This window comes from Crocodylus siamensis, chromosome 13, assembly GCF_052110815.1.
Source record: "Crocodylus siamensis isolate JL-2025a chromosome 13, ASM5211081v1, whole genome shotgun sequence".
Classification (NCBI taxonomy): domain Eukaryota; kingdom Metazoa; phylum Chordata; order Crocodylia; family Crocodylidae; genus Crocodylus; species Crocodylus siamensis.
Window position 1 is genome coordinate 1,257,451 of NC_143407.1, and position 24,585 is coordinate 1,282,035.

At 54.1% G+C, this 24,585-nt stretch overlaps 1 protein-coding gene across 1 annotated transcript in view; it reads left to right on the top strand.

The window, feature by feature from the left end:
• Positions 1-10,044: 10,044 nt before the first annotated feature.
• The window catches only part of CTTNBP2NL (CTTNBP2 N-terminal like), a 73,740-nt gene continuing 59,199 nt past the window's right edge, over positions 10,045-24,585 (top strand). Inside the window, exon 1 of the mRNA XM_090026488.1 lies at positions 10,045-10,083. The gene's annotated coding sequence lies outside the window, so the exon portion shown is untranslated. The remainder of the gene's footprint in view (positions 10,084-24,585) is intronic.

The following is a 24,585-nucleotide window of genomic DNA, read 5'->3' on the forward strand; positions in this document are numbered from 1 at the left end:
TCAGTATATACAGGGTACCGAGGGGACACCAGCTGGCTGCAGGGCAAGCTTAACTTTGAGTATCTGCTGAAGGAAGCCCCCTTGCTCCCGAGGGCGGGAGCTCCTGGTTTGGTGCTTGGCTGCGCTGGGGGCTAGAGCAGTCTGGCGTCTCGTACTGAGGAGTCCCTCCAGCTCCCCCGATTGCCAGCGTAAGCCGGAGGGGAGAGGCGGCACGGCCCCTTTTCACAGCTTCGTTGTGAAATGTGGCTGCTAGGTGCATCGCAGCAGCTCTCTGCTTCTGGGGCTCACCTGCGACTCTCCAAATCAGGCCCTTTGCTGTCAGAGCTGTCTTGCGGCCAAACCCTCAGGGACTGCGGCAAATTGTCGTGGCTTGGTTGACGATGGGGCCGGGGCCGCAGCAGAGGACCTGCTCTGCGGCACTGTGGATCCAGGACGATGCCGCACGTCACGGTAACGCCGGGCTGGCGGCTTGCAAAGACTCACCTTACCTTGGAGCGCTCTTGCGGCCCCTCACCAGCTCCTTCCACCGTGTGAGTGCGTGCACCGCTGTGGAGAGCAGTCCCTCGGAGGAGCTGCTTTGGCACCACTGCCTGCCTGCAAACCTCGGTCTCGCCTGGCCTCCTTGGCCCTTTTGCCTTCTCAGCTTTGTCAAAACCCCGGCCACCCCCTTTGCCCTGTCTGCCAGGCCTGTTGCTCTCTGCCCCCTGCTCTGAGTTTTACAGATTAACTGAGGACTTTGTTGGCCTGCAAGAAACCCAGAGCGTGAGCTGATGCTTGTTTTTAATCCAGCAACACTTCTCAGAGTTACAGTGCCAGTGGGGCTGTCTTTTTGTCCACGGCCCAGCTGAGGGATTGCGTTACAGCTTATTTATAAAGCTGCCCCACTGGAAAAACAAAGGGTTGATATATATAGACCCTTGTGGACGCCTGGGCATTTGCTTAGCAGCCTCATGGTACTGTACAGCATGCTTCGATCTCGCCAACGCCTCTGCCCTCCAGCCAGCTCCGAGCTCCTCGTACAACACGCTCTATTCCCTGCTCCCGCCCAGCTTCACCAGGGTTTTAAGGTGTTGGTGGAGACAGCACTTGCCCCTCCTGCTGTGCTGTCCCACTCTAAATGGCATGGCACAGCACGCCACCCTGCCTCCTTTTCCCCACTGGGCTCAGTGCAGGACTCCAGCCCCAAGCAGCAAGAAGAAGCAGAGACCCCAGGAGGGACTGTGCTGATCTCCTTTGGGTAGAGGTGCCCAGAGATTTTAAAGACGGGTGACCATACAAGCCTTTGGGTGAAGGCCCGTTGGGACTGGAGCCGTGTGCCGCAGCTCTTAGCAGTGGTGTCATGGGCGAAACGGGGCCCGTAGGAAGACCTGGTGTTTCCTCTTGTGCTTTTAAACATATTCCTTTCTAACTGGTCATGCTACATGACCGACAGCCCCATGAACTGCGACTGGGGATGGAAACCCACTGGGCTAAGTGGAGGGAAATGGCCCATGTACTGGATTTGCAGCAACTGACTGGAGGGGATGGGGGTTGGGGGACAAAAGCAGTGGGCTCCTCTGTGCACATGCATGTATCAGGTCATCTAGTGCTGGAGCTATGGGCAGGCCTGGCTTGGGTCGTGCCAGGCCAGGTCTGGAAAAGGCTCTGCCCCAAATAGCACCCTGAGCTGCTCTGGGCACCACCCTTGGTACTTTGGTACCTGAGTGGGGATGCTGCTGTCTTGCGGCTACCTGATGGGCATTCCTGGAAACTACCGTCCACGTCTGGGGGCTCTGGTCTGCTTGGCTGTGTGTGAAGAGCTCTCCAAAAGGTGCTGGGAGGTGGCTGAGGGCTGCACAGGGGCGGGAGCCCATGTCGGCCCTTGCCCTTTGAACTGCGGTAGGCACGGGCTGCTTGGCCCTGCGGGAGCAGCCTGCACAGACTGCGTGTGTGTGTCCATGTGTGTCCTCCTCCACAAGAGCTGCCGTCAGTAAACAAACAGGGCTCGGCTTTCAAAGGCTTTCATGATTCATTAACTTCAAAGGAACAAACTCTTTATTTTCCTACCAGGTCAGTCGCTCTGGAGACGCTGGGTCCCTTGGTGTCGAAGGTGACCAGCTGCCCACGTTGGGTCCTTATGCAGGCTTGGCACAGCTGCTGTTGCTTCTGGTAACAGCCCTTGGCTTTGCCAGAGTACTGTCTGCCCGGGAAGGGAAGGCTGCTTGACTGCCTCAACTCTCTGACAAACGGAGAAAAGCCAAAGGAAACTGAAATGCTAACGCATTTTTTAGGCAGTCCTTTCCACTGGACTTTGGGCATGTGGCATCCAGCCTGCAAGGGCACGTCTTGGAGCTCATGCATGCGTGCACTGGATGTCCGTCTGCAAACTCCAGAATCTCACCTGCTCTCAGACCTGGCTTGCAAAGTCTGTCAGGTTTTCCAGGGCGCCAGTAGCATCTGCAGAACTGAGCTTGTAGTGAGGGCACTGTGCCGGGACTCAGGAGATTCAGGCTCTGGTCCCGTCTCTTAGGCTTGTCAGGCATTCAGTTGCTTAGGGCCCCAGTGGTCTAGCCGTGAAGTAGCAACGATAATCCCCACTGCCACTGGTTGATCGTCCCGCTAGGCGTTTGTGCAAGACCCAGCACAGCCCTGGGGTTGAGAGTGATACCCAAATCCACTCAGTGTCATCAAGTGAGTGTGGGAGGTAGTTGTGGCCTTTGGCTTGGCTATGAACACATGGTTTGGCTCATCCATGGAGCCTTGCCAAATTCAGCTGAGATTTATTATGATCTTTGGGGGCAGGTGTCATGCCTGGGGTGCAGAGTGAAGCTGGGGGGAGCTCCGTTGCCAGACTTCCTGCAGGAATCCCCTGTTCCCTGGGGGGTGGTGCTAACCTTTCATGTAGCAGCATCTGACCCTTTCAGCTATAATTCCAGTGGGGAGACTTTGACCCTGAACTAGTTCAATAACAACAAGGCAGAGAGGTCCTGGGGAGCCTAGTCTTTGCATTACAATGCCCTTTATTTAGAATAAATCTGGGCCTTGTGTAATCGCAGCCACTGGGACATCAAAGAGGGAATATCACTGTCCTGGAATAACCCCCAGCGCCAGGCCTGCTGACCTAGCAGGAAGCCCATTTTCTGAGGGGACAAAGCTGTTCATTAACAGCTTATTTTGGGAAGTGACATTAAGGGGACATGGTGAAATCCAAGCCCTCCCATCTTCTAAGCCATGTGTAGAAAAGCTGGTCTCTGCCAGGCAGAGGGCGGCAGGCAGCCGCTCCTGAGAGGCCCACACCAGGGACAGGGTCTCGCAAGACCCCAGGGAAGCATGCTCAGGAAGACAGGCTGCCTCTGGGTGGCTATTGCATCTGACTGCCCTTATACCCACGACTGGCCAGGGCTTCCTGGGAACTGTGGCCGGTGGTTTCCCAAACAGAGGCATCGTGTCCCCAGTGCTGAATCACTGCCCACGAGTGCCTTGAGCCTTGACTCTGCTAACGTGAAACTAAAAGGAGCGCGAGGCCATTTTCATTAAACCTGTTGGCATCGCTCTTCAGTTTGGAGCACCAATTGTGAAGTCAGGAATCGTGGAGAAGTCGAATTGGTCTATGCTGCTACAGGTGCCCTGGTACTGGTACCCAGCATTGTGAACATCACTGGTGACTGGTCTGGGAGATGCTGGTTCCATGGTGAAGCTCTCCACAGGGCGATGGAAGAGTTGTCCTCGTCAAAAGGAGCACGACAAGGATGCCTCAGTGCACTCAGGTCTGTCCTGAGGTGGTAGGATTGCGACCTCTCTCTTTGGCCCCACCAGTATAATGAAGTGGGCTCTTGGGAGAGCACCATTTAGACTGGCCCCAGGTCCCTGCCAGCCCCTGCTCCATGCCTGGGTGTGGGTCACTGTGCTGCTTTCGGGGTTATTAACTTCCTCGTCATGAAAACAGGCAGGAACAGGGGCAACAGGCCTGGCTGGCAAGCATCTAGCTTGGATGTGTAAGCCCTAGAGGCGTCCCTGCTGGGATTTGGCCTAATGTCCCTTGAGGTGCCTGAATGTGTTATGCCAGATGCGCTGTAGAGAGAACACCGATGAGAGACGACGAGAGGAAAACTGGCTACCGATGCCATGTCCCTCTCCTTCCCGGGATGGTGACCTTGCCAACGCTGACCGGCAGGCGCGGGCTCTGTCTGTCATCGGCAGGTCAGATGAGGCTGCAAGTTGACCGGCGCGTGGAAAAACATGGGGTGACATCACGTAGTGACACCAACCTGCTGATTCATTTCCAAGGTTGGCGGTTGCTTTATTTATAACTGAGCGAGCTGGCATCGCGCAGCGACAGACTCTTGCAACAGGTTGTCCGTCAAATGCAGGTTCGGGCAGGAAGCGTTTGTGGCAGAACCATGTGAACGTGGGATCTTCCTGGGGCCTGATGTCTCTGTTGCCCAGCGTGCTCTGTACGGTCTTGTGCGAGCCCACAGAAAGGGATCCATCTGCCTGGGCCTTCACCAGACCCTTTACACCCAGCAAGAATCCTGCACACGTTGCTGGAGAAGGACTGAGTTGGGTTAAATGAGACCCACCAAAGCAAGGCCATGCCAAATTATGGGACATCTCTTACCCTAGTGCACAGCACGGTCTGCTGCTAGAGTCTCCATTTCATCACAGGGGACTTCCCTTTGCCTCCAGCTGATAAGAAAGCCTCATGGTAAAATATCCCAGATGAAGCCCTCACCAGGCTGCAGGCCTCATGTATGCCAACCCCAAATGCTGGCGGTGCTTGGGGCTCAAACTTTCTACATCCATCCCTGAAAAGGATCTCGGGCATTGTGCAGGACCGGACTGGAACTGGTTTCAGGAAGGGCAAGCTTCTCTTTCTCCCGTTCTGTTGAAATTGCAAGAAAATATCTCGCTGCCTGCATGATTCCCTGCCTCTGTTCTTCACCAGCATCAGGCTCCTGTGCTTGGGACTGCAGGACCCCGTTGTGCTTCAAGCACGTGTAGTTTCTGGCTGGAAAAAAATGTTGATGGAACAGCACTTTTCGTCAGAAAGCGTGTTCCACGTGGTAGGACGCGGTCAGTTTTTCCCCACGACTGCCTGTTAGAGGAGAGAAGTCGGGGTGGGTGGGGGGAAAGTTTTTTCTGATGTTTTTAGTATCCGTTTTAAAACAGGACAGTTCAGTCTCTCACTTCTGAAATGACATTTGGGCTTCAAGCTTTACAATTATTTGTTGCTTTCTACGTGGGATAAAATAAAAAATCGACCTTGAAACAAACTGTAAATATTTTATCACTACTACACTTTGAAATTCACAACAGTGACATTTTAAATCCATCCAAAATGAATTTTCCTTCTAGACTTTCATGGGAGAACCTGGAAATTCAGAGGGTTCATTCAAAATGGGGAACAAAGCCGGATTCAGAAAAATCCTTTGCAAAGCAGCTGTATCTGCAGGACACCTTTAAGGGAACCACTCATCATGTTGCACACTTGTAGGTCCGGGGAAAGTGGGCCAAGCCGCCTGCTTTTCAGCCCACTGGCTACAGTAGTTGCTTGGACAGACTGCCCAGGGTTTGGCTGGGTGCCGGCGTCTTATCTACTGGAAGTACTTGGGAGGACGTATTGCTGGTGGGGATTGGTGCGTGGTGGCTTTTATTTGTCTTTTGTGAATGCATGTGGCTGGCATCTAAATATTAAACACCGCAGTTACTCTCCTAAGGTTTAATAGCACAGTGCAGTGTACAACCAGTGTTTGCAGCAGGTACAATGTCCTGCAGGCTGTCTTGCATTTAAGAACACAGAACAACACACAAAGATATTACTTCACAGCCTTTTATCACTAACCTAGATAACATATAATAGAAGGAGCACCTTTCTCCTGACTTTAAGGGTGGTTTATACTGTTAGGGCTGTGAAAGGGGGCCTGGGTGTACATGGAAATCCTGCCTGCTGTGTGCAAACCATTTGCATGGCCCCAAATCCAATCCCCCCCGGGCTTTTCCCTTCAAGGTTGTGGGCTGTGAACTGAGGCACAGATGCACTGCTGGCTTCCCCAGATCAAAGTGCCTTCCTTTCTTCTGCTTGTAGAAAGACAGCCTGAGACTGGACGGCATTCTGCCTGGCATGAATCACTCCAGCACTTATTCTTTCCTCTGGTGGGGAGGGGAAGGGGCTTGCTCCTTGCATGCTCCACAGGAAGGCTAGGCTGCAGGAGGAAGCGCCAAACTGGGGCAGGCGACGCGCGGCACGTGCCCTCTAGCTTGCTCATCGTAGAGGGATGTGAAGCACTGCTGGAGTGACTCATAATCCCTGAACGGGCTCCAAAGGTTGTAGCAGTAGCCAGAAGATCAGGGGGAAGTTGGAGTGGGTGGGATTATGGGGAGGCTGGGCTCCTTGGTGGTCGTGCTCCTATCTAATGACCTTCTGTGTGCCAGGAACCCGGAATAAGGAGTCGCTTGCCTCTGTCCAGGGCCAAGGTGGCTCCATCCCCACGGGGGACAAGGGTGTAGCAGGCCCACGGGCTTGTTGCCTTCTCTTGGGTACTGACAGCTAGGTCGTGCCCTACTTTCCTTCTGAGCTGGCCCATGAGACCCTTCTGGAGGGAATGCCACCCACCTGGTATCCCACTCATCCCAGGAAGGACAGGGCAGGCGGGTGGCAGCAACACCCGGCATCTTGGAGAGGTAAAACAACGGCCACGCCACCGGGAAGATCCTGGGGGATGCGGGGCATGTGACTACCTTCCGAGTCAGGTGTTTCGTATTCCCCCTTCCTGCAGCGTCGGCTGGCTACGGGGTTGTTCTTTACCTCCTGTCCCGGGGGTGGCTGGGGGTGGATGTGACCTGGTGTGGTGGAGTTGTGTGCGGTTCATGCACATGAACATGCACCGTGTTTAAATGAAAGCAGGTATGATGAAACCGATGCTAGCAAAGTCATTAGGCTTAATTAACAGGCATGTTTAGTACTGGGAGAAAAATCCTTGGCTGAAGGTGGGGCAGGGACCTGACTCGCCTTTTGCCTGCCCCTGCTCTCACACTGCTGAGGCTGCAGTGACTTAATGGGAGATGACCCGTCTGAGCATGGGATCTCCTGGACACCTAGGTCTCCCAAGTCTGTCGTCAGCTTTTGCAGTGCCTTCCAGGAGCTGAGGTGGGGGTGCAAAGGCAAACAAAAATGCCTTTTCTCATTCCTACAGGCCTGCCTCGTGCCTGCTTGGGGCTGGCGGTAGCTCAGAACGTAGCTGTTGGTGGTGAATTGGTGAATAATTCATGCGCTGAGTTGGTGTTCGTTAGGATGAGCTCTGGGATTCTGTTTTGGTTATTTAAGGGTGGTCATTTCTGAGGCCTTTGTCTCACAATAGCTCCCTTGATGGCCTCCAAGAGCTTTAATGTATTTACAGTATGATATCCTTAGCCTGTTCCTACTCAGTGACTAACTCTCTGTGCCAGGGTTTGCATAACAAGCCGTGAAGGTAAATGGCTTATTTCCATCCCAGGTTCACCTAGAAGCAGCAGCATGAGAAACTTTTGAGTTTTTATTTTTAAATGCTGGAAAAGCATCAGAAACAGGCCTGTTGTTTGATCACCATCGCCCCGGCACAGATTTGTAGTCACCGCATTGAAGTCGATGGCTGCTTCAGGCTTACCGTGGTGAAAAACTGATCAGAGGTGTCTAATCCAAGCTACTTCGATTTACTGGCACAGCAGGCGCTAATACCTGGCCTGTTCTCTTGCCCCTGGTTGATGCATCTTGCAAGGCAGGAGGAAGCTGGATTATGTCTGCAAGACCCCTGATGTCGTGCTACGCCGGATAACAAACTCCTGCTAAATTGGATCAGCTTCTCAGCCGGCAACCCTCTGATAGCCGACAGGGAGTCAGGGCAAGGTGTGCTGTGCTTCCAGCCCTGGGATGCCAAGAACTTGGCTGCTTGCTTTGATAAACACCGGGCGCTGATGTGTCAAGACCCGGAGCATACGATAGCACTCGTTGCTGCCGAGGTTCCAGGGGGAGGCAGGTGCGAAGCAGCATTCGCCTGGAAATTGTGCAGCACTCGTCAGCCGGGTGCTTTGAAAATGTCCAGGCCGTGGCGAAGCAGCTTGGTTTTCCCATGGTTTAGGCATTGCGGGAAAGGGAGGCACAATCAGGGATACGAGCCATGCTGGGCCCTCCGGCTTGGGCCTGATCAGTATTTCAAACCCAGTCCTAGGCACCACCTCTTGCAACTGGTTTCCCCTTTGGCAAACCTCACCAACTACCTCTGCCAGGGGAAGTCCCAGTGCCAGGCCACACCAGGGGCGGGGAGAAGGCTGCATGAGCATGGCCTGCTGTTATAGATCAACCCTTCCACTACGCAGCGATGTGTAAGAGAGGGGAGCAGGGTGGGGGGACTGTGTGTGGAAGGCGCCCCGCTGCCCAGGCCCTCTGTGGGGAGCACAACGGGGTCCATCATGGGGCCCACGCACTCATGGAAATTAGGGACCCGATCTGAAGTCCACTGCAGTTGTCATCTCTCCACGACCCCCTGCGGGGGATGCAGAGCCCTGCGCGGATGCCTGTCTTGGCTGCAGGAGAGAGACAAGGCCAGGATGAGGAGAGGGAGATTATGCCTGGAGGGGAGAAGCTTGGAGCACGCAGACAAAACTTGCGGGCTGCTACAGAGCCTTCAGCCGAGTCCCTCATTGGGACCAGGGGAGATGACACAAAAATGCAAGATTTACTAAGCACATTGATTTCCCATTTTGAAGAAAAGCTGTAAAATTGCAGCCGGTTAAGGGTGGGGGGCGGGGGGTAGGGTACACAGGGGTCAACAGCTGTCTGTGCAAAGCCATTTTCTAACTGGGAAAGACAGCTTTACCTCTCGAAAGGCTGCCCAGCCCTACCGAAGCTATCGGTCAGGTGGGCAAGCACCTTGTGTCTCACGCCCCCCGCAACATCAGGCAGGGGCAAAGTCCCGCGCAGCCTTTCTCTGCCTGTATGAAGCGGCTCTCTCTGCAGCGTGTCATGTCCTGCTTTGTCCCACTTTGCTCTGTCGCAGCTGTGCCTTTCCCAAGAGACTTTCCTCTCTCTCACAAGCATTTGCTCTGAGGACCAGGCACCATAAATTCCTTTATCCTTTCCTCTTGTTTTGGCTGTTGCAATTATCTACAAACAGTGAGTTTCCTTTATGGCCTGCACGTCTCAGAAAATAGCCATAGTGTGGCACAGTGCAGAAGACTGCCACAAGGACGAGAGCTTTGCATCTGTCTGTCTGCCCAGGCAGGGTGGTGCGGTGGTGTGTGTTTGCGGTTCAGGCTGCATCCTACTTTGTCAGCAGGTAGTGGTGCTAATTGTTTCATAGATTTCATAGACATTGGGGCTGGAAGGGACCTCGGAAGATCACTGAGTCCAGCCCCCCGCCCAAAGGGCAGGAAGTCAGCTGGGGTCATAGGATCCCATAGCTGGGGTTAGGAGCACTGGCTTCAAAACCCATGTGCGTAACCCAAGACAACAAATCCAGGGTTATAGTCTGGTCTTTCCCCTGTACCTAGTAGGCCTGCACTATCTTACTGGGTTTTTTGTTGCTGTTGTTGATGAATTGACCCACAAGACTTACTGGGTTGGAATTAGGAAAAATCTTCTCATTAGGAGGGCAGTGAAGCACTGGAACAGGTTATCCAGGGAGGTGGTGGACTCTCCATCCTTGGAGGTTTTTAAGACTCAGCTAGACAAAGCCTTGGCTGGGATGATGTAGCTGGGGTTGATGCTGCCTGGAGCAGGGGTTTGGACTAGGTGTGACCTTCTGAGATCCCTTCCAGCCCCCGTTTTCTGTGATTGATTCTGTGATTTCACAGAGGGAACCTGCAACCCCCCCAGTCTCACCCTCTGCTTTGCACTGACTTGCAGGCTAAGTCTTTCCAAGCACGAAGCCCTGAAGCAGCTCCCTGATGTCTGTTCCTTTGCTCCGTTTCAGGTTGCATCTCCAGAGAGTTGGCAAGCTGCAGTGGGAGCATCTCCTACTTCCAAACCCCGCATCATCCTGATTGCTTCCTCTGCAGTCCCTGCTGGTCTACATGGTCTGGTTACCTACATGCGAGGGAGGCTGCTTAACTTGGCTTCTACAAGCAAAGGTAGGAGACCATCGTTCTCATGAATGAGGGGGCAGTGAGGGACTGTCCTGGCTTTTTGTGTGCCCAAAGAATTGGTTACAGGCAGCTTGCTGACTGTGTGCATATAGCTAGGCTAGTTGCTGGTTTTCTGTTTCGGCTGGAGTGGAAGTGTTGGGGGAGATGGTGCAGCATGGGATGTGACTTGTGATGCTAAGAACCCAAACCAGAGAGGAAGATGCTGGAAGAAACCTCTTACCCTGAGAAGCCAAGGCAATATCTCCTCCTATCCCAAAGTGCGATTCTCCCTAGCGCAGGCAATGCCCTGGGCAGGTTGTCTGCGGGCAGTGTTGGAGCGGATCTACAGGTGTCTATGGAGAGGAGGTGCCAGACAGTAATGCTTAAATGTGCCTGGTTTCCGGCGCACGGCACTGGTACCTCTGTGCCTTGGCTCTTGGCACTGTCAGGGCGTAAAGCGCACTCTCCTCGGAGAGTGTGAATACGTAATGCGGACGGGGGCCAGGGCTTGGTTCTGTCTGGCATGGAAGTGCAAAGTCATTAACCTCTCTGGGCAGGTGGACATGTCTCTGGTGAGACACATCCTCACCTTGAGAAGCAGCCTTCTTTTCTAAAACACACTTCAAGCTAGGGCTTGCTTCTCCCTTGTCCTCGAAGGCCTGCTGACAGCTGTGCCAGGAGCCCCATTACCTGAGCGCTTCTGCAAGGTCAGCTGCCTGGGAAAGGGAGTGAGGTCTAGAGTCCTGTGCTCCGTTCGGGCTGAGGTTTCACACACCAGCTGCCCTCTCTGCCTGTGGTGTTTTGGGAACCAAAGCTGCTGGCAGCCAGTCAGAGCTCTTCCTCACCTGCTGAAAGCTCGGCGCTTGCAAACTCAGCCCTGTTTTGTTTGTTTTTTTCCCTAATTGCTGACATATGAGGCTGTCCTACAGTGGGACGGTGAAAGGATTCGCCTGCTGGCAATTACTCCAGGCCTGTCCTTTCCACAGAGAGGGAAAAAGAAGCAAAGCAAGAGACTCAAGTCATTAGGCAAGTTGTCGCCTGACCATCGTGGATGGATAAAAGTAGGCTCTTCTGTATCCCCCCCCGGGATACAGACACCAAGTATCTAGCTTTCCCAGCCTCAGTTCCCATCTCGCCTCCCCTCCCTTTCCCCCTCTGTCTGCCTCTTCCTCTGCTAGCCCTTTGGGCAGGGGATCCCCAACTCTCTGTGCAGCCCTGGGCTGGTTGGGATGCTACGAGTGAAGACACTGCAGCTCCCTCGTGTTAGTGATGTCACGAGGGCTTGGTCACCTCGAGACCCTTACGCTTAAATGGGTGGCATTTCCCTGATGCCCTGCTGAGCAGAGCCTGTGTTCAACCCTTGGAGGGTTAATAGGACTTGTGATTTATTTAGGGGTACACATTTGTATTTAGAGATATGATTCTGTTGAAATCCCCTCCTTTTTCACCCTCTTGGTGCTTGAACAGTTGCAGTGCTTAGACAGCTGAAAACCTCCATGAAGCACATGGCTTTGCTGGGGACAATACTCCCAGGGCCTGGACCGCTCTTCCTGTCTCTAGCTGCCATGTGACTGTGGACATAACCTTGCCTTTTTGCATTTCTCGGTTTCCCTGTCTGTAAAATGGGCATAGCAATATTGCTCCTCCTTTGTCATGATCTGTGGTGGGAGAGAGGAGGGCACAGCTGGAGGGGCCCAGCAGTTTGGGGATCAACCCCAGGAGTGGCCCAAGCTGTGCTAGCTGGGACATCTCTGTCAGGCTTCATAGGCTGCAAGAGCCCCGAGGCCTGAGGCAAATCCTGGGAGCCCCCCTGCGACTGAGTCTCATTCCCCTTGGTGCTCGCCAAGCTCATCACGCCAGCTCATCACAAAGCTGTCGTCTTGTTTGCATTGCAGTCCTACCAGATGGCTTATTGCAACCTGTTGTAGATGGGTGCATGACTTGTGGCTCTCTGTGGGCCAGGCTGCATTTCGCCCTGGCAGCCGTGTCAGAGCTGAGATGATTGCAAAGGGATCTCCTTGCCTCGCACTTCCCCGTGCCCATCAGGACCCCCTGTCCTGTGCTTTTATAGTACGACCATATTCTTCGCCATGCCTGGAGCTGCAGAAAAGGCTCCTCTGGAAACAGCCAGCAAAGGAGCCAGTTGCATCTCAGATGAGCCTCAAGACAAAGCCAGGAATTGCAGAGTGGAAATACACTCCTGGTGTGCAGGGCGGAGAAATTTAATCCACTATTGGAGATACTTCTCTTTGAGAACTGAGCAAGCAGCCGTGTCATGAGAGCAGTATCACACGGAGTAGCAATGTGTGCAGCTTTCCTGCAAGGGGCACGATGAGGACCAAGGGAGCACTTAAAGTTGGAGTCAAATAAACAGGCCAAGGCACCCCGGGCTGCCGATTAGTTCTCTCTCATTCTCACATTTGAAGAGGGGATGCATGAGAGCTGCCCTTCGCACCGACCCTAAGCCACAGGCAAGAGGGTCGGGGTGAAGCCATACTTGGGTGTATCTGAAATTAAGAGGAAATCAGCCCATCTGTCCCATCAAAATGGAAAGCGGCTGAGCAGAGACCTCCCCTCACTGAGTCCTGCGGCTTGTGAGAGAGCCGGGATCTTCCCCTGAGACTGGTTCCTTGGAGCCAGCTCTGTGCAGCCCCTGGGACGCTGGCCCTGCAGAAGCATGTGCAGTGCACAGGTGGGGAATACCCAGCCCACGGCGCTGGGGATGTCTCCTTGCTCTGCGAGGAATTCAGCACCCTCGTCGGTGGGAAGTGAACCAGGATCCCTGTCAACCCCCTCAAATGACATGCCACGGCCTGGGCACAGCTGTGCCTGGCTCTCATCCTCTGCACCCTGGGGGTTTTGGCCTTCAGCTCTCCATAGTCTGACAGAAATGGAGGAGCGCTGGAGCGGCAAAGGTGAATGCAACCCTGGGCAGAGCAGGTTGAAACCCTGTGCTCCCAGAAGGGCAGTAACAGCCGGGTGCTCAAGTTGCATCTGTGTTACAGGTATCCTTTATTGGGAAGAGGGCTTGGTGCACTGGGAACACTCCAGTCTGGGTGTGTGGACCTGTGAGCTGCTGCTACGGCCCTCTCCTTACCAAGGTGGCCTGGTTACTGGAGACCTGATGATTCAGGCATGACTGGGCACTGCTGCCCATCTCTGTTCCTCCACTCCCGCGATGCTGTGACCCACTGGTTCCCCTCTCGGGAGAAGAGGAGACACTGCCACCCGCTCTGACTTTCTTGGAGCTGTCTGCAGAGGTACAAAAGCAGTTCCTAAAGCAAGGTGCTGACCGTGAAGTCGAGCAAGGCCACCCGCTGCAGAGAGAGTGCTGAGGGCTCTGTGCCGCCGCTTGGGCATGGACACCTCCTGGTCGTGATCTCTCCAAGGAGGGGACAACAGTTGGCCATGGGATGCCTGTGCAGCACTGCACACTGCACCCAAGGCCCGCAGAGCAGAGCCTGGTGCTGCTGGTTTCTGGGCTGGAGCGATGGACCCCTTAACAAAGCCTTCCGGCCCTTGCTGTCAGAGGGGTAGTGGCAATCTGAGATGGAGGTACGTGTTCCTCTGTGCTGTCGGGTGCCCATCTTCTGCGGCACCTGGTGCCTGGCTGGCAGAGGGGCTCTGCCCGTACTGGTCCCCACACTGTAGAATGAGGGGCCCGTGCCCAGTGCCTCAAAGGGGTGCTTTGCTCTTGCAGATAGGTAGCTAAAGGGGAGCTGATGCAGGTCCCCTGGATTATCTCTTCACTTGGTTCTTTCTGGCAGCAGTGAGACCAGCATGTTCCAGCCCAGCTGTCAGCTCGGTGAAGATGGATGTTTGGTCCTCCTAATGCACTCGTGCCTTTGGCTGAAGGACTCTGTCCCACGCCTGCTGGGGGACCTGGCATAGCCCTGGCTTTCTCTTGCTAGCCTGCATGTGGCTGCCTGCAGTAATTGGGCCAGGGAAATGCAATTCTCTTATTGCAGCAAGGGAACAAACAGCTTCTTCAGCAGAGTTGCTGCTTCCTGGATATTTTGGTAAATGTAAATATTCTGGTATATTTTTCCTTTTTTGCCCTGGGTTATGCACAACCCAGAGAGCTGTGTGTGCATGTGCATGTGTGTGTGCATAGGTGTGTCTCGCTTCATGATGCTCTTCTTTAATATTAGAGAGATTTTGCATCTTGGCGGGACCTGGGGAATGGAGAGGCTGTAACTGGAATGCAAGGTGCAAGCTTTCCCGGGCACTGTCTCCTACAGATGCCCTCCTTGCCAGCGTCTCCGTTAATCTGCAGGCCATATGATATCCTCTGACTGACAGGAGCTGGATGGGGCTGTTTTGCAATTGGGAGTTAACCCTTCCAGGTGAGGACGCGGGACCGAGCTGGGCAAGGAGGTGTGTGTGTGTCCTTCTCTGTGGATAATGAAAAGCAAGGCTGCTCATTAAAAGGAATTTGATCCTGTAGTTGGGGGAAGATTGCTCCTGAGCTGCTTCTACTGTGCTAAGGATAGCAGGCAGGCCTCAGCTTCCCAGCTTGCCCAGCACAGAGACGTTTTCTCTTAGGAAAGACAGTGGCCCTATTCTGTGTCTCATCCCACCAGCTACTGGGATAGCACTGGGATCCTCAGCGAGCTGGGATGAGGCCACAGCATCTTGCACCACAATGCAGAAAGAAAGACCCTGCCCTGAACAACTGCTGGGCTGAATACGCAGGGCAAAAGCTGGGAAGAAGAACTGCCATTGTCCCCACCTGGATGGGATGGTTTAGGGACAGGGCAGCCTGGAGCTGTGGAGCGTGCTGGGCCTGGGGATGCTGGAGGTCCCCTCCAGCTCTGTGATTACTTGTAAGTCTCAAGGAGCTGACATGCTTTAGCGTCTGCACGAGTAAGCTTGGAGCCTGGCTGCTGAGGTCTAGATGCGATGCTGGAAAGCTACCAGCAGCCTGTGCATCATACTTGCAGACCCCCAGCCCAATGGTAGCTTGGCTTTGACACCTCCTGACAGTAGACCGGTCGCGGGGACACCCCTGGGACAGCCCCAGCTGCAAGCCTTGGCAGCAGCGGGGAACTGAGAGACATACAAAGTGCTGGGAGGGGGAAATGGGACATGCGGTTTATTCTAGGCATGGGCTTGGGTCTGAGCCTCGGCACAAGGGCTGAGATTGGTCCTTGCTCTAAACACCAAAAAAACAAAGTGGAACCAAGCTCCCCAGCACATCTGTGCGCATGACCCCAGAAGGCTGCGGTGTTTGCGAATTGAAGCTCTTGCTGACACTTGCACTGAGAAGAAGCATGGTTTCTGTTGGGGGTGAAGCCAGTTCGGTAACTCTGCCAGTGCCAGGGCTGACGGGTTAGACTCGAGTAACCGGAGAGCTGGACTCCTTTGCAGGGAGGTGCCGCTAGGACTCCCGGGCTGCAGAGCGTTTATGGCGGTGCAATGTCAGGGCAGCGAGGGACTGCCCTGGCCAGACCGGGGATGGACTTAGAGCGCTATCTACTGGCAAAAGGATTCTGTGGCTTGCTAATTGTTTCCTCTAATCAGCCGGAGGGTAGAGGAGGGTAGAAGCCAGCGAGCAAAAGGGGGCTGTTAAGTTGTGGCTGTAACCTCTTGCATTATTGCTCCTCTGTGCTCCGTAGTCTGTCTGTGGGCGTCCGGATGTCCCACTGGGTGGGCTAGTCCGTGGGTTCACTAGCCCCATCAGGAGTGTGGGTATTACAGGGCGTCAGCCTGCGCGAGGCCCAAGCGGTCTGTGCCGTACGTGTCCCCATGAGACCTGAACTGGAGACCGGGCAGGTTTGCTGAACGGGAAGGCTGCTGAGGCTCTGGGGGCATTGTGCAGACATGCACGGCCCTAGCAATTACCCCCTGGCCTGCGCTTCCTCAGCGCCGCGTTGTCTTTCCCATTTCCTGCTTAGCTCACTTTCCTGAGAGGTGCTACAAGCTTGTGGAAAGCCCTCAGAAAGTTTCACTTGCCGTCAGAATAAATAGTTGCTGCTTCAGGCTTTCGTTTGGGCAGAGGCCCTTGAGAATGGGACTTGAGCTGGCAAAACGCAGAGACTGGCTCTCTACCAGCTGAGGCTGGTTCCCCCAGCCCGCGTGGCCAGACGCTGGGGTCTCAGTCTGTTGTCCTGCTGCATTCAAGCATCCGTCCTTCATCCGGACCTGCAGCAGCTGGTGGATCTGATGTTCTTGCAAACCTTGCCCAGTACTTGGGGCTGCAGACACCAGGGAGACAGGGATTGTGAAAACCTGATGGTGGAATCAGGTGGCTGGGAGGCCCCTCCAGAAACCATGGCATCCGACCCCCCATGCAAGGCAGCATTGCTTCTGTATCAGCTATCCCAGACCTCTTTTCCCATGAGACCTGCCAGAGCCCGAGCCTGAGCCTGGACATGTCCCAGACCTTTTCATTTGGGCTGGCATTTAGCAAGCCAGGCTGGGCTGGGATATTGGTTAGGGGTGTTATTGCCTTATCGTCTATTGAAGACTCTACTTGCTATCATAAGGTTGTGTGTTCTTGTCTGCGCTCTTGCTTTACAAGCTGGTTTGTTGTCTTCTAGCAAGCTGTCCTGAGCCATTTTGGCAAGGGTGGCACCAAAATCTACTATAGAGATAGAGAAGGGTTTGTCTGACCTGCACTCGCACACCTTCAGCAACAGAGCCTCTCCACATAAGTTATTCCAGTGTGGAAGCGCCCCATCCTAGACAGATCTTCCTAAATCCAGCCTAGCTTCCCCTTTGCTGCCATTTCAAACTATTATTACTTGTCCTTGGCTGGGCAGCCTAATTGCATCTGACTCACACTAAGCTTCATCCTCAGCAGGGATAAAGATGCTCCTCGGAGCCGATCGAGTGTTTCATTCAAATTGTGTTTCAGAAATGTCAGGGTGGGTTTGACCCAAGGAAAAAAAAAGAACCTTTACTTGACTTTTCAGGTATTAAGTCAAGGAACCAAAACCTTCTGGAGCACAGTGCCCTCGAGAGCTGTTTGGGGCCGGTTGTGCTCACCCCGCCCCCCCTGTTTCCAGCTCCGAGGCTCCAGCTGCCAGCTGGGATTGCTCTCCCGCGCCCAGCTCCATCCCTGTCAGCGTGGTGTCCTCCGCGTGATCCCCTGGGAACCCTTCAACAGCCCCAACCTTTGTTCTTTCTGCAACAGGCCTTAACTGTTTTCTTCCCGATGGGCTCACGAGTTAACAGAGAGTCTGGGTCTCTCGCCTTCTTTCCATCGCTCATAGTTCCCCATGAGCATGCTGACACATTTGGGGAGATTTCCATAACATGGCACAGATACACCCATGTTACCTGGGACTGAGGGAGAAGATCCACGAGCCAAATCCTCCTCTTGCCCCGTGCTTTGCTTTGCTGAGCTGCGGTGCCGGAAGATGTTTCTCTTAATGAGAAACACCAGCGGGAGGGCCTGGCTTCAGCAGCTCTGCAGCCGGGGACGGTGGCGCCGGGAGCACCCCCAGCAGGGAAGGAATGCTTTGAATTGCCGGGTCCAAAACTGTCTGTCTCTCACTTCCCATCCTCTGAACACCTGATTAAAATCATTAGGATTTCACCCCCAGTCTAGCGGATAGGCCCTGCACCTCCTCTGCCAACCTGCAGCTCATTGTGGGTGTCCGGGAAAGTGGCTACTGGAAGGAAGAAAGCCACAAGAGCTGCCCCAGCTTTGCCAGGGGAACAGCTGCACGCCCGGGCATGGCTGGTTGCGGCATGGCCTGGTCTTGTTGCACACCGGGCGTGAGGTGGCAGGTGATTTCGGCAAGCCCCGGGGCTTATCATGCAATCTGCTGCCATCGCGCGGGATGGGGCGAGCGCCGTGTTTGTTTTTGTAATCTCCAGGGTTTCTTTATTGTGATTTTAGCAGTGGTGAAAGGTGCCGGATTGACAGGCTGCGGAGACGGAGCAGCCTCCAGGCTCCCCCAAAGTTTACATTTACAAAGGGCCCAAAGAATAAATAGCAGGCAGTGTTTGGAGTCCTCCGCAGACACTTCAGACTTGCTTATAATTCTGTACAAGTCCCATCACCTCCCAAGTGATTGATGCCCTCTATAAAGTCTTGCCTTAAAACATTTTCCCCTGTGTCAGGGGAAGGAGTTTATTACGTTTGACTGAAAGGGTGAGTTTGTACAAGGCTGAAGACAGTTTCCCCTTCCCAGCCCTGTCCTCAGGGCAAAAACAACAATGGGAATGGAGCAAAAACGACGCTCTGCCGGGGTTGAGCACCGGGAACGAGCGCTTGCCGGGCCACGTAGCTGTCTCGAGCCATCCCTGCCAGCAAGGTTGGGCCTGCGTCTTTTCATCTCGACAGTCTTTCAACAGCAAAACTGGATGTTTGACTGAATGAAACAATGAAAAATGTTTGGTTTTGACAGAAAAAAATAAGATGTTTCTGCCCCCTCCATCCCCATTTTGCAAATTTAAAATGTGCTTTTGCTCTGAGAAAGGACAGATTTAGGGCAGAAATGTCCTGCATTCATCTAGCTGCTGAAGGAGCACAACTTTCCACAGAAAACTTAGACACTCTCCTCTGCTTTCTGCTCCCCGTCCGCCTGCCCCTTCCCTGATCTGCCACGTGCCACACACACAGGCTGCTCCTGCCATGCGGAGCACCCTGTCGCAGGGCGGCTGCCCCTGAGCTATAAAATCCCTGAACGAGTGTTATGAAGCAAGCTCCAGCATCTCTCTGCTGCACTGTAAATGTGGTTTTTGCTCATGAAACACCCATTGATTCTGTGGGATTTGGGGAGGCTCATGCCGTCCGACCATTAGGGCACTATTGATTTGGATTCCTACTTTCTGGAGCGCAGGCTTGAAAATTTGGCCGTAATATTTTTTGACTCAGTGGACATGTATGATATTGGCACCGAACAGTGCCAGGCAGCTGAGAAGCGTGTGCTCGCCAGAGGCCAGGGCTGCTTTATACATCTGGGATAAGCTCAGCTGCGTCTCGTGTACTGGAGCAGCTCCGGCTCGTCAGCCCTGATAGCAGGCAGCTAGTTCAGGAAGAAGCGGCATGTTTTCAGAGAGGGAAATGAGAAGCAGCATAAAGAGCCTCTGGCTGACAAAGCCATCCAAAGTGGACATGGCAGAATCACTGATTTCACCGCTCGGTGCTTCAGGTCCCTGGAGATGCCTTGTCCATAAAGCATCTGAGAACAGCTCTCGCCCCTCCTGAAACGACATCGGTTTTCAGCCGACCCTTCCAGGAGTTCGCGCGAGCTGACAGGGGACGTGTCGAGAGTAATGAAGAAAAATAGCATAGACTCTGGAGCCCGTCAGGAGAAATCCGTCTCCTTGCCTTAATCCCTGCCTCTTGTTTGTCACGGGGGGCAGAAGACGCTGACAAACGGAGCGTCGCTACCACGTGCAGTGGACGATTGCACCTGAGATGCGTTCAGAAAGGCCGTGCACACGGGGCCGGGAAGGTTATGGGGAGGAAGGACATGCCCGGGTCCTCGTCCCACGTGCAAACACCAGCGCGTGCTGTGGACTTGCGCTATCCACGTGCCCACATAGATCTTGGTGCATGGGTGGGTATTCCCGGCCCAGCCTGCCTGCTGCGTTTGCACGTGGCCTTGCTGGGTTTGCTGTGTCGCGGTTAGGAAGCGCTTTGTGTTGAAATGAGGAAGGCAAAGGCAGCCGGCTTGGTTTCCAGGGCACTGCAGGCTCTTGATTATCCTCTCTCATTTCCACACTCTGAGAAGGGAAGCGTCAGCAGTGCTGTTCACCCATCGCACTGCACAATGGACTTGAATTTTAAGCACCCAGGGCCAATTTCAATTCAGCTCAACAGTTTCTGCCCTTTCTTCAACCAGGTGCTTCCAGGTCATTGCATGGAGGGAATAAAGGGTAGAACTGGCCCCCGAGGGAGAAGAGTGCCTCTCTCCATCTGCTTGAAGGATGCTGTGAGGTCCTGATGAGCCATCAGCCCCACTCGCTAGCAAGCTAGGAAAAATCTGCAGATAGGTTTTGTCCCTGAGAGTTGAATCCAGACCTCTCTGCTTTCCTTCCATGAGGCAGAGCGAAGGAGCTGGCTCGGAAGAGTTTTTATATTAAAAGCTAATCAATAGAGAGCTCTTCCAATCTCTGTCCTGTTCCATCTGCTGGTGTCTCAGCTCAGGAATGTGAGGTCTGGGGAGGTCAAGTGATCTTGGCACAGCGCACCTCATCGTCTCGAAGAAGCCCTGACTGGAGCACTGGGAAAGCTGTTGCCAAACTGGGGTTATTAGGGTTGGGGGGGCCGGTTACTTTATTTTTGTTTTCTGTTGCCAACTCCAATAAGTCTCTGTTTGGATCTGCAGAGCCGAGCAACAGGCTGCCTTGTAAGCGGGGATTTGAAATGGGGTTGCCTGTTTTGAAGCAAGGGAAAGCAGAGCAGGCAGAGCAAACCCCTGTCGGGGCTGTGAGCGGGGTTAGCAAGCGACAGGGATTGCAGCCTATGGCACAAGACTCCTTGCTTTCTGCTTTGAGAGCTCTGCCAGTCATGCAGCTTTGCAGAGAGGTTTAGTAACAGAAGGAAGAGCCAGGCAGCGCGGGCCCGTGGGAGAAATATAGCTGTAGGGCAGAACCGTGCTGTCCTTGGCGACTCGGGTGGTTGCAGCACAAGACGATCCACAGGCTTGGCCGTGAGACAGTGTTACTCCAGGACACTGGAGGGTTGCTGCAGCAGCCTCCCTTTCTTGCACAGCGATCGTCATGAAGGCTCTTCCAGGGCAGAGAGCGGCCCGGATGGGGGTTCACGAGGAAGCGCCGAGAGCACGCGGGCATCGCCCCAGTTGGGGTCCCAGTGCTGCTCTTCTGCAGAGTGGCGGGCGAACAGCCACCGGCAGTGTCGGCAGCACCGAGTCGCATTGCCAGAACTGCTTGGTCTGCTGCTGCCCCCGTTACCACAGGGCCAAAGCGTGTGTGCACTCGGTGCCGCACATCACATAGACAGGGCGCACTGTGGGATGCCAGCTTGCTGCGCAGGGACCTATGACAGCTTAGGGATCATTGAGTCATAGACAGTGAGGGTTGGAAGGGACCTCAGGAGGTCACAGCTAATCCAGCCCCCGCTCCAAGCGGGACCATCACCAGCTAGATCCTCCCAGACAAGGCTTTGTCTAGCTGGGTCTTAAAAATAAGCACCGACAACTTACATTTCTCTCTCCCCCGATGCTTTTTCTGTCCACCTTTGTTTTTTGCCCCATATCTAATGATCGCACAGTTCCTTTGCTGCTTTTCCCCCTCCGTCGTCACCAGGGACCCTGCCACAGGTTCTTGTGCCTGTGTTTTGCAGCAAAGCTGTATGATTTTTCAGTATCTGCAGAACGTGCTGCCTCACCGCCCAGCATCTCCAAGCGCAGCGCGGAAAGGGGGCATCACTGCTCTCGGCCTTGGCTGGCTGTGGGAGGTGCATGGCTGTCTCCTTTCAGGAGCCCGGGTCGCTTCCAAAAGCTGCAAGCGGGGACTGTATTTCCTGAGCTGCCCATTGCCAGCGGTCGTGCTGGCGTGCTTGGGGCGATGTTCTGGGGAGCCAGCCTTCCCTGGCTCACCCAGCTATCGTTTCGCAGGTGTGGGAGGGCTGGGGGACGCGCTTTGGGTAGATTGAAAGGGCCTTGGCCCCATCTCCTGCAGGGCAGATATCCGTATTGGGCAATTCCCAAGATTCGGCAACAACAGCATTTGTGAAGCAGAGGAAGAAGCAGCATCATCAGGGCAGGGTCGGGCAGGAGGAAAAGCTAGATGCTGATTTCAAACAGCCAGATACAGAAGTAATTGCCGGGGCCTATCAAGCAGCTTTCTGGCTGGAGAAGGCCTTTCAAGAGCCCGCTACAAGTTTGCCATAGCTTGCTGCCTTTTCTTCCTTTGTGGGTGGCTGAAACATGGCGTTTAACTGCGTGATAAACAACAGCTCTGACTTCTCGGGGAGGGGAGGCCCGTCGGAACGCCCCGGCTCCCAATAAACTGACCGTGAATCTCAACAAATACATTTTTATGGAGTGCAAACCCAGCGGCAGGCTGGGCTGGAAGAAGCTGCCTCATTCCATTAAGCTGGAATCTCTGTGGGAGGAGAGGGTGAGGCTGGAGCCTGCTACAGAGAAATGTCCTGGCAGGATGGGAGGCCAGAGCCGCCTCAGAAAGGGCAGGCTGTCAACCAGCCAGATAGTGAGACACGTGCAATAATGGAAACCGGGCGGGTTGCATGCAAAGTAGCAGGGTCTGCGAGGGCTTGGCAAGCCGTTTCGCTGCCTGACCTCACCTTGTGTCTCCGTGAGAGCGGCCCGAGGATGATTTCATGCACAAAGCATTGGCACGGAGGTGCTGCTCCCTGGGTGTTTCTCCACGTGCGGGAATGACGACGTCTCAACTCTGGGGAGCGTTGGGGCCACTGAAGGAAGCTGAGCATCCTTCCAGGAGGCCATCGCGGCCCTCGACTCCGCTCTGCCACAGGCCCTGGTGGTGTAAACTAAGGTCAGCGTGGGTTGACTGGTGTGAGCACCGAGGAGAGAGAAGAGTCCATCAGGGCAGGACAAAGGGTCACAGCTCGGAGGAACAGGATGTAAGCAGAGCTTGGACTGATTAGCAGGAACAGCTTCTACACAGCACGGGTACTGACGGCCCCTATCGCCATAGCGCTTCCTAATCCTGAATAGACTTGTCCTTGCAACACCCAGAGGCAGGGAGGGGAGATCAGCCTCCTTGCACAGCTGGGGATATGAACCGTCAGGGAGCGAAAGGTCACACGGAAAGTCTGTAGCGGAGCAAGGCATGAATGAGCGGACTGTCTTTCCCCTCCGCTGTGGTCAGGGGAAGGGGTCTGAGTCCTTTCCTGATATGAGGATGCAAAATCCTGCACTGGCTCTTGCAAATGCAAGGAGCGTGGCCTGCCCCTGTGGCCCGTCAGTCTCCGGCTTTGTCAGACATCACCATGAACATTGTGAAGTGAAAAGATGCACAAGCGGCCTGCGGCTGGGCTCGTCCTGGCTAGGCATCCCCAACCCCTCTCCTTTGGGGCTAGGAACACCTGACCCGGTGTTTCCAGCAATTCATAAGCCATTAGCTGCAATGTTAATAGCAAAAAAAAGTTTCTTTAAATGCCTTTCGACAAAAGCATCTCCTCTGAAGTCAGTCCACATTTTAAAGCAGCCCCTTCCCCACCCCGCCGATAGGAACTCTGGAAATAAGTACCAGATGCCATAATCATCCATGATTTTATACACAGCGCAGCCAGATTAGCTGAAAGAAATGTTGGCACGGGCAGAACATGTTACATGGCTGCAGCAGGGTTTTTTTTTCTCACCGTCCTTGCAGTTGCCTTGTTGGTGAGTTTTGCTAGCGTCTGGGATGTCGCCATTGCCCTGATGAGAAGGCTGAACATTTGCAAGGACAGAGTTCATGCTTTGGGTCTTGGAAGGGGATGTCTGCCTCCCGGCTCAGGTGCCAGGGCTCAGGGCCACACTAAGGTGGCTGCCCTGCTCCAGTTTGGGGGACAGTGTGCACAGAGCTGGCACAACCTCCATTCCCATGGCACGGGGGCAGTACGGACAGGCACAGATACCGTTGACTCCACTGTGCAGGATCAAGGCTTTGCGTGTCATATTATTTTGAGATTCAAGTGCTGAGTTACCCCTCCCCAACATACATTTTACAGCTTAATGACCTGTGCTGGCAGTGATTTATTGCAGGCCCCACTAGCAAAGAATTAGCAAAATCTACCTTCATTTGATCCTGGTTTTAACCTTGCAAGGGGAAATTGATGTTCATTGAGCTAATCGTTTGCCAAAGGTTTGCTGCTTTTCTTGAATGCGTGCTAGGTTCCCCTCAATGCCCTCAGGTAAGAGACAAATTGCAACATATAGAAGAAACCCCCACCCAAGCCTCCATCACATAATTCGAACCAGAAGAAGATACGAACAGCCGGGGTTTGGAGCTGGATTTATGCTCGCCTCTCTGAAAGGACCCCATCCTCAGATGTAATGGTTTTCAAATGGCAAGAGCAGCATCTGCACCAAATTTAAGGGTAACCTTTTGTGCTGCGCTACCCTTCCAAAAGGATTTGGACATCTGCGGGCCGCATGTTGGATTTTGGCAGCAATTGAGCCTGTTGTCAGCCAGTTTCATTTCATTAGTTGGTAATGGATATAAGGACATTTGCCAAGCAGCCCCGGGCGTGCACATCAGAGAGCAGATCCTGGTGGGCATCTCCAGAGCATGGAGGCAAAAATGACACTGGGGGCCGTCTGCCCCCGTGGCTTCTCCTAATCATGCAACAATCCAGCAGCTGCCACGAGCCTATGGCTTGACGCTAACGTGAACTGGAAGCGTGTTGACAGGTCGCAGCACCGAGCGACTGCCGTGTGACTGCACCGAGAGCCCAGCAGTCCCTGCAAGGAGGCGGTAGCGAGGCTGCCTCGAGGCTGGGATGGCTCTGGTTTTCTGCAGCTGATGCTGCCAGGTCTAAGCAGGTAATTTCCAGTGATGGGTGAGCTTCAAAAGGTTTGAGGCACATCAAAGGAGAGCCAGCGCTTGGCTGCTTTC